This window comes from Hylobates moloch, unplaced genomic scaffold, assembly GCF_009828535.3.
Source record: "Hylobates moloch isolate HMO894 unplaced genomic scaffold, HMol_V3 SCAFFOLD_1, whole genome shotgun sequence".
NCBI lineage: Eukaryota > Metazoa > Chordata > Mammalia > Primates > Hylobatidae > Hylobates > Hylobates moloch.
Genome location: NW_026652276.1, coordinates 230231552 through 230240990, shown reverse-complemented (window position 1 = coordinate 230240990; position 9439 = coordinate 230231552). Strand labels below are relative to the sequence as shown.

Here is a 9439-nt window from a genome sequence, read left to right as displayed (position 1 = left end):
TGCCCTCAAAGTTCATCCATGTTGTAGCATGTGTCAGACTGTCCTTCCTTTTCAAAGCTGAGTAATATTCCATATTTGCATATACTATGCAAACTTTTTAAGCCACACACATTGTTTTGATACAAAACAATTTTTTAAAAAATTTTCGTGTGTGCATCATTTAAGAATTGGAAGAAAGAGAAGAAGACATGTATGTCTGGCTAGATTTGGGAGAATTAAAAGAAAGGTCCAAGACATTGTACATTTATCTGTCAGTCATTGCAGAAGGGGTGTTTCAGCATATTTTCACCATTGACTGGACACACTCCAAGAAGAGGATCATTGATACAATGGGCCATGGAAAGCTCAGGGTTTGGATAGGTGAGGACAGGTGAGGACAGAGTGATCCTGGGAAGAGTGGGAAGTTGGGAAAGTCAAAGACAGAGCTTCTAGAGTCTCTGTGAACTATGAGGCAGGGAGCAGGGTCCGTGATGAGAGAATCTGGGAGTGGCTTCGCAAAGCCAAATTCAGGATTGGACCAAAGGAGCTGGATGGACTTGGGGGGTCATTTATGGGTCTATGGGGTGGCCTGGAGAGCTCCAAGCCTCACTGTGGAGTCTGCCTCTCTGGACGCCACAGCACAAGGGGCCCCAGATGTGTACATGTGCCCTGGTCAGTGCTGGGAAGTGTAGTTAGGGGTTATTACCTCATCCCACCCTGTCTTCATCACTCCTTCACACAGAAGTTTACTACCGAGCTCCTACCCTCATCTTCAACCCCCACACATGAGCTTACCCCTGGCCCCACTTTCACCCCTCCCCACGAACAGACAATTTTTGCAAGGAGGACAGACTCCCTGCAACAGGTGGAAGGGAACTCATACAGGGGATAAGAAGGTCTTTCCTTCTCTCATTTTCCAGATGAGAAAGCCAAGACTTGGGAATATCCTGCAGCTTTGTTGAGGCACAAACCATCGAGGGATGGAGGCAGGCCCGTTCCTTGCAGTGGGGGTCTTTCAACCACATTCAACTCTCCTCTCAGCAGCACACAGGCAAATGTTCTCCCAGGATGAACACCTTTACAAAAGCATGTGCTAGACAGATGATGGTGAATCTTCACTGCTCCCTCTCTGGGAGGGTGGTCACCATTTCCTCAAGACTCAGGGGCCACCCCTCCTGTGTCCTTATTTGTACCAAGCGAAGAGCGGAAAATGTCCTCTGTATTCAGTGCAGTATTACTTGGTGGTTAAGATCACTGGGCCTTGACTTTGCAGGGCCCCAGGTTCCAAGGCAGACTCTCCATTTATTAGCTGGCAGCCTTGAACAAGTTCTCTAACCTCTCCAAGCCCCAGCATCTTCATCTGTAAGCACCGAAAAGAGAAATTACCACTTAGGATGGCTGGGTGGGTTGTGTAAGGGATGCATGGGCAGTGTCCAGCTCAGAGCCTGGCCTGTCATCAGTGCCTGCTACACACTGGGCGTGACTGGCCATGACTTAGGACAAGGCATGCAGCCTCTAGACCCCACATGGCGCTGCCTGACTGTGTTATTGATCAGCTGTCTCCAACTCAGAAGGGCACAGAAAAGGTTATCCTGAAGTCCTTTCTGGTTGTAGGAGTCAACATTTTTAGTTGTTTTGTTTGTTTGTTTGTTTAGTTGTTTTTTGTTTTTTTGTTTTTTAGTTTGGTTTTTTTTTTTTTTTAGTAGAGGCGGGGTTTACCATGTTGGCTAGGCTTGTCCCGAACTCATGACCTCAGGTGATCCACTCACCTCGGCCTCCCAAAGTGCTGGGATTATAGACATGAGCCACCGCGCCCAGCTGGAGTCAACATTTTTAGCCACAGACTTGGAAAGGGCAGCCAGACGGCTGTGGGGCATCCGGGGCCAGATGGTGAGGAGGGGATCCTGGCAGGAAGGGAAGCAGTTTGCAAGAGAGGAAGTTTGCCAGCTCCTGGGATGTGCAGAATGTCAGACATCATTGGCGGTTTTGCGTCCTCAAGGCTCTAGTGGCATTTGTCTCTTCATGGCCATCCAACATCCTTTCCCACTTCCTGTTGGAACCTAAGCTTCTTTTGGGGGAACCTCCTCTTTCCCTTTGGGTGTCTTTTGGGTGGGATAGTAAAGCAAGGTACACGCCCTTACTCTGGCCAAGGTCAGACAGTTGTCCCATGATAGGCCAAACACTTTCCTTGGGGACCCGCGGTCTTGAGCAGGGCAACCCAAGGATGGATGAAAAAAACAGCAGAGGTGGAGTGTTTGGTGGTGGCAGCTACTAGAGAGTGCCAAGCTCTCTGCTACCCAGATGACCAAGCTACTCTGCTTCCTGCCGGCTAGCTCTCCAGCCTACCAGCCATTCTGTGAGTTACCCAACAGCTACACTATAAATTTCTTTTTGCTTGAATTATCCAGAGTTAATTTCTGTGGGCTGCAACCAAAGAATACAAACGTATACACAAGTGAAAACATGCTGGTTGGAAGTAACATTCTATTGTTATCCTTTGTCTGTATGGCTCAGGAGTAGTGATCTTGACTGTTAAATGGTTTTTGGGTTCCTGGATTTCTGCATCCACCCATGAAAAAACTAACTACTATAGGAATTGCCTCCTTGCCATATGCAATGAGATAACTGGGCAAAATATATAAAACAATGGTTTTCAGACACTGAACAATAAGCAGAGGAGAGCAGTGAGAAGGAAAACAATGGCCCTACACTGATCAAGCCCTGCAATCCCCCAGCTTAGTGCCTGCGGTCTGCAGTGAAGGGGCAGGGAATCGACACAGACTTAGGGGTCTCATTGAGTTGAAGAGGCAAAAATAAGACTTCAAGGAGGTCAGGGAAGCTAGAATTTGTAGGTAAAAGTACCAGAGAGAAGGAAGCTGCATGAAAAGTTCCGGGAAACTGAGGAGAGGTCCCGTGACGAGGATGAGTGTGCCTGGAGGACTGTTCTCATTTTCTATTGGTTCATGACAAACAGCCTTAGAGGCCTCAACAGCACAAACTTATTATCTCACAGTTTCTGTGGGTTGGTGTTCTGTGCTTTTTTAGATTCTTTGTCTCTTTGGCCTCCATTCATTACCGGGCCAATTATGTTAACTGTATTTTCTTATGTTCTGTATTCTTGATGCTCTGGCATTTGTGGCTTCACTGACTGGGCAGAGACTGCCCCTGTCAGGGTTAGCCAATTCTTAGAGACAGCAAAGGGCTCACCCGGGAGCACACCTTCTATATGCAAACTAACCAACCCAGAGCCCATCCTTCAAACCATCTCCTTATCAAACTCTAACACACCATGGCAATATTCCCCTACTCTAAATTACTCCAGGGCCAGGTATCAAGACAACTAGGGACAGCCTGTTTGCCCCTAAGATTCACCAGGATTATTCAAACCAGCCAGTCCTAAACTGGTGGCCCTGCTTTGCCTTGCCTTTCCCATGGAAAACCCAATAAAGGTTCTGGCCTATGCTTTCCTGTCACTTCTGTCTTCTGACCGAAACTGGTGCTTCACCCATGTGGCTCTGCATGGTGGGGCATGCCTCCTTCTGTTGGATAATATAAGTAACAAACATCTTCTTTCAATGGCATTGGTCCCTGTGTTGTCTCTCAGTCTACTCCATAAATTCAAATCTCACAGGTGCAAGTGAGACAGTCAGGAGTTCAGAAATATCTTAGCTGGTCATCTCCTCAGGGCCTCATAAGGCTGAAATCTAGATGCAGCCAGGCTCAGGCTCAGGGCTCTTTTCCAAGCTCACTGGTTTGAGCAGAATTCATTTCTCTGTGGCCATATGATTGAGGTCCCTATTGCCTGCTAGCTGTTGGCCAGGCACCTAGGGGTTGCCTTCAGGTCCTAGCCACATGGTCCTTCCAGAAAATGGCAACCCACCTTTTCAAAGCTAGAAGGAGGATCTCTCTCTTCAAGAAAGACCAGGACCTTCTCTTAAAGGGCTCCTCTGATTAGGTCATACCTACCCAGGATAATTTCCCTTTTGATGAATCAAAGTCAACTTATTAGAGACCTCAATCTGCAAAATGCCTTTACCTTTATGATATCGTGTAACCTAATCATGAGAGTGAAACTCCATCACATTCGTAAGTTTTGCCCACAAGGAAAGGAAGAGGATTATATGCTGCATATATCCCAGGGGTTAGGAATCTTGGTGGGAGCTGGGAGGTATCTTAAAATTCTGCCTAGACAACAGGAAAATCCTTAAGTCCAAAAGAAAAAAAAACACATCAAAAATACACCAGTATGCAGCAAGGCAAACAACTCCTAGAGTTCACACAGGACCAGAAAGAATTCATGTTCCAATCAAAGAGAGTGGAGAGCTCTCATAATACCTAAGGCATTGAGCAAAGTTATCAGAAGGTTCTTGCCATAGGAGTGAAGGTAAATTATATTGCAGTTTCTCTTAGCTGCAGGGGATATATCTCAAAATCCCCAGTGGATGCCTGAAACCACAGATAATACCAAATCCTAATTATACTGTTTTTTCTTATACATACATGCCTATAATAATAATAATAATTTAATTTGTAAGTGTGGCACAGTAAGAGATTAACAACAATAATCAATTATAAAATAGAATAATGATAACTGTATACTTTAATAAAAGTTATATGAATGTGGTCTCCCTTTCTCTGTCTCTCAAAATATTTTATTGTACTATATCACCTATTTTCAGACCAAGGTTGACCACAGGTAACTGAAACCTTGAAAAGTGAAACTATAGATAAAGGGGGACTAATGCACAGAATAAAGGCTACTCTGGACTCACTCTAACAAAATGTAAAAGCAAGCCTCAAATGGAGCAGGTTGACAGCCGAGTTACTTAATGGCATCCCAAAACAAAATTCAATACTCTTTAAAGGAATACAACTAAATCTAGTATTCAGTACTCTTTAAAGGACTATAACCAAATGTAGCATCCAATTTTACATTCACAACATAAAATTCACAATGTCTAACATACAAACAAAAATGCAAAGACAAAGGAAGATATGAGCCATAATCAGAGGAAAAACAGATGCAGAAAGGAAAGAGATGATGAAGTTAGCAGAAAATCACTTTAAAACAGCTATTATAAATCTTATAAATGTGTTCAAATATGAAAAGGAAGACAAGGACATAATGAGGAAAGAAATAAAAAATATTAAAAAGGCCCAAATATAATTCTATAGATAAAAATACAATATCTGAAATGAAAAGTAACTGGGTTAGATGTTTTAGAAGGAAAGATTATTAAACTTAAAGACATAGCAATATGAACTACCAAAATGATGTACACAGAGGAAGAAGACAGAAAAAAATAAGCGTAGATTTAGTGAGCTGTGAGACAATATCAAGCAGTTTAATACATATATATTTGGCCAGGCATGGTGGCTCACGCCTGTAATCCCAACACTTTGGGAGGCCAAGGTGGGAGGATTGCTTGAAGCCAGGAGTTCAAGACCAGCCTATGTAATAAGCAAAACCCTGTGTCTACAAAAAATTTTTTTAATTAGCCAGGTGTGGTGGTGTGTGCCTATAGTCCCAGCTACTTGGGAGGCTGAGGTGAGAGGATCGCTTGAGCCCAGGAGTTTGAGGTTACAGTGAGCTATGATCATGCCACTGCATTCCAGCATGCGTGACAGAACAAGACATGCCTTTTTTTAAAAATAAAGTGTGGTGTGATGTGTGGGTGTGTGTGGTCTCTGAAGAAAAGAAGAGAAATACAGAAAAAAATTTTAATAAATGGTCCAAAAGTTTTCAAATTTGATGAAAATTAGAAATCCACAGATCATCTCAACAAATCCCAAGCATAAGTATCATAAAGAAAACCAAACCAAAGCACATCATGATAAAGTTGCTGAAAGCTAATGATAAAGAAAAAATATTAAAGACAGCCAACATAGAGGAATGAAAGCAGACTTCTTATCAGAAATCATGCAGTCTAGAAAGGGGGAAAAGGAATCTTTTTTTAAAATACTACTAATTCTATATTCAATGAGTTCTACACCCAGTGAAAATATCTTTCATCAATGAAGGTAAACATTTTTTCAGACCAACAAAAGCTGAAAGAATTCGTTACCCATAGACCTACTTTATAGGAAGTAGAGTAGGCTTCTTCAGGGAAAGAGAAAAATGATACCAGATGAAAATCTGGATTTGCCCAAAGTAATAAAAAGTGTCAGAAATGGTACATATGTAGATTAATATAATTTTGTCTCATTTTAAAATCTCTTTAAAGGATAATTAATGTATCTGGGCACAGTGGCTTACACTTGTAATCCCAGCATTTTGGGAGGTCAAGGCAGGAATATCGCTTGAGGCCAGGAGTTCAAGACCAGTCTGGACAACATAATGAGATCCTGTCTCCTTTTTAAATTAAAAAATTGAAAACAAAAAGAAAAAAAAGTAATGCAAAAATAATATGTTGGGTTTATAATATACATAGAAGTAAAATCTATGACAATAATAACACAAAGGACAATATGAGGGAAATGGAAATCTGTTATAAGATCCTTACACTATCAGAGAAGTAGTAAAACATTATCTGAAGGTAAAATGTGATAAGTTAAAGATGATACTGTGATCTCTAGAGGAACCCTAAAAAATATAAAACAAAGAGGAATAGCTAATAAGCTCATGGTGGAGACAAAAGGAGATCATTAAAAAAATGCAATCCCAATGAAGTCAGGAAAACAAGAACAAAATCTAGTATTTGGAACAAATAAAACCAAATGCAGCTGGGCACACTGGCTGAGCACTTTGGGAGTTTGGCTCAGCACTTTGGGAGGCTGAGGCCGCAGGAACACCTGAGGCCAGGAGTTTGAGGCTAGTAGGGGCTCTTTGCACTCCAGAACAATCAGGCCCAGGGCCCAAACCCAGGACCTCAAGCTATGTCTACATTTGGATTTAATCCCATCACTCTCCTTTTCCCAAAAAGCTAAGGCTGCAGCTTAATTGGCATGGTGCTGGCAGGTGTGGAGGGGGTTGTACAGAAGAGCTGCTCTGTTGTGCATCACATAACTCCACACCTGTAGCTCCTGGAGAGCTACAGGAGACAGGGTGGCCAGAGTGTAGCTTGTGAATGACTGTGATTATTAATACATCTTTATTGAGAAAAGACGAGTACCTTGGGGGTATAGCTCAGGGGTAGAGCAGTTGACTGCAGATCAAGAGGTCCCTGGTTCAAATCCAGGTGCCCCCTTAGTCACTACCATTTTACACTGGGCAATTATAGTATAGCTCCTTGTTATCTGGTAGGCCAGCCTCAAGGAACCAAATTTTCCAACCAATGGCAAAGACTGAAGTGTTTCTCTTGTGACATTTTTCACATATTTCATTTTTACCTCCTCAGCCATAATCATTTCCTGGAGGGGTAGAGGAAGGCTGCCCTACGTTTTTTCTGTTTCCCTCGTACCTAATTATTACCATCAAGATTTTATTTGTTTACACCAAGCTTGCTTTAAAAAAAGGACCCAAGCCAACTTACAATAAAAGACACAATAAAACTCTAACTGGTAAAACGAGTATTAAAAGGCCAGAGCCAAATGTCTAGGAGAGGTGGTAAATAATTATTCCCAAGAGCCTAGGTTAGGAGAAGCTCTTACTGTGGAATTCAAAACATCTCATAGCTCCTGGTAATCATGCAGAGGGAAAACAGACCAATTCACCAATGGATAAAAAAATATTTTATTAGCTCGAAGAACAGCAGGCATTAATATGATAGGTCTTAATAGATAGAACATTGGACAGATGATGGTGACTGCCAGGGCAACCATGTGCAGACACACAGGTTGCACATTATATAACTTTACCAATTACACGGTACCCTGGAATGATGCAACACAGTGACCCTGAATATTTGCTGTAATTTATCCATTTTTTAAAAATTGCAGAAACAGTGCTACACGTGTGGGTGTATGTGTGTGTCTCAAAGGAGGCTACTAGTTAAGTACCCAATATTCATTCTCTTCTCTTCTGTAGTAATCGAACCCAGGTTTCATACTGAGCAGTTATGTTCGCAGCTAAGAGACCACATTCCTGGGCCATCTTTGGCTAGGGGTGGCATACACATGAGGGATAAGAAATAGTTAAGACTTCTGGAAAATTTAAGAGAAGGGCAAATATGTCATGTGCTCCTTTTGCCTTTACTTCTGCTTCCTAATTATAACATAGATGTGATGGCTGGAGCACAAGCTATCAACTTGGACCATGAGTCAACTTTGAGGATGGGATCCACATTTTAAGGAAGGCTGACCAGAGAGATAAAAGGAGCCTGTGTCTCTAAAGACAGCCTCGAGTTACCATGCCAGCTCTGGTCTGCTCACCTCCTGATATGGTTTGGCTCTATGCCACCACCCAAATCTCATGTCAAATTGTAATCCCCAGTGTTGGAGAAGGGGCCTGCTGGGAAGTGATTGGATCATGGGGGCAGACTCCCCCCTGTTGTTCTCATGATAATGAGTGAGATCTCATGAGCTCTAGCTGTTTCAAAGTGTGTAGCACTTCCTCCCTCTCTCTTCCTCCTCTTCTGGCAATGTGAAGATGTGCCTGCTTCCCCTTCAACTTCTGCCATGATTTTAAGTTTTCTGAGGCCTCCCCAGCCACAGCCTGTGGAACTGTGAGTCAACTAAACCTCTTTTCTTCATAAATTACCCAGTCTCAGGTATGTCTTTATAGCAGTGTGAAAACAGACTAATACAGTAAATTGGTACCAGAGAAGTAGGGCATTGCTGTCAAGATACCTGAAAATGTGGAGGTGACTTCAGAACTGTGTAATGGGCAGAGGTTGGAACAGTTTGGAGGGCTGAGAAAAAGATAGGAAGATGAGGGAAAGTTTGGAACTTCCTAGAGACTTGTTGAATGGTTGTGACCAAAATGCTGACAGTGATATGAACAGTGAAGTCCAGGCTTAGGTGGTCTCAGATGGAGATGAGGAACTTATTGAGAACTGGATGGAGTAAAGGTCACTCTTGCTTCGCTTTAGCAAAGAGACTGTGGCATTGTGCCCCTGCTCTAGGGATCTGTGGAACTTTGAACTTGAGAGAGATGATTTAGGGTACCTGGCAGAAGAAATTTCTAAGCAGCAAGCCTTCAAGATGTGACCTGGCTGGTTCTAACAGCATATCATATATGTTCACAAAGAGATGGTCTGAAATTGGAACTTATATTCAAAACGGAAGCAAAGCATAAAAGTTTGGAAAAATTGCAGCCTGATCATGTGGTAGAAAAGGAAAACCCATTATCTGTGGAGGGATTCAAGCCAGCTGCAGAAATTTGAATAAGTAAAGAAAAGCCAAGTGTTAATAGTCAAGACAATGAGGAAAATGCCTCCAAGGCAATCCAGAGATCTTTATGGTAGTCCTTCCCATCATAGGCCCAGAAGCCTAGGAGGGAAAAATGGTATCATGGACCAGGCCCAGGGCCCTGCTACTCTGTGCAGTCTTAGGACACGGCACTTGCTTCCCAGCTGCTCCA

The 9439-nt window shown here is 42.8% G+C and overlaps 1 non-coding gene across 1 annotated transcript; it reads left to right on the top strand.

The window, feature by feature from the left end:
* Window positions 1-7094: 7094 nt before the first annotated feature.
* On the top strand, window positions 7095-7166 carry TRNAC-GCA (transfer RNA cysteine (anticodon GCA)). The gene has a single exon. It is a non-coding gene; the product is annotated as a tRNA-Cys (tRNA).
* Window positions 7167-9439: the final 2273 nt, after the last annotated feature.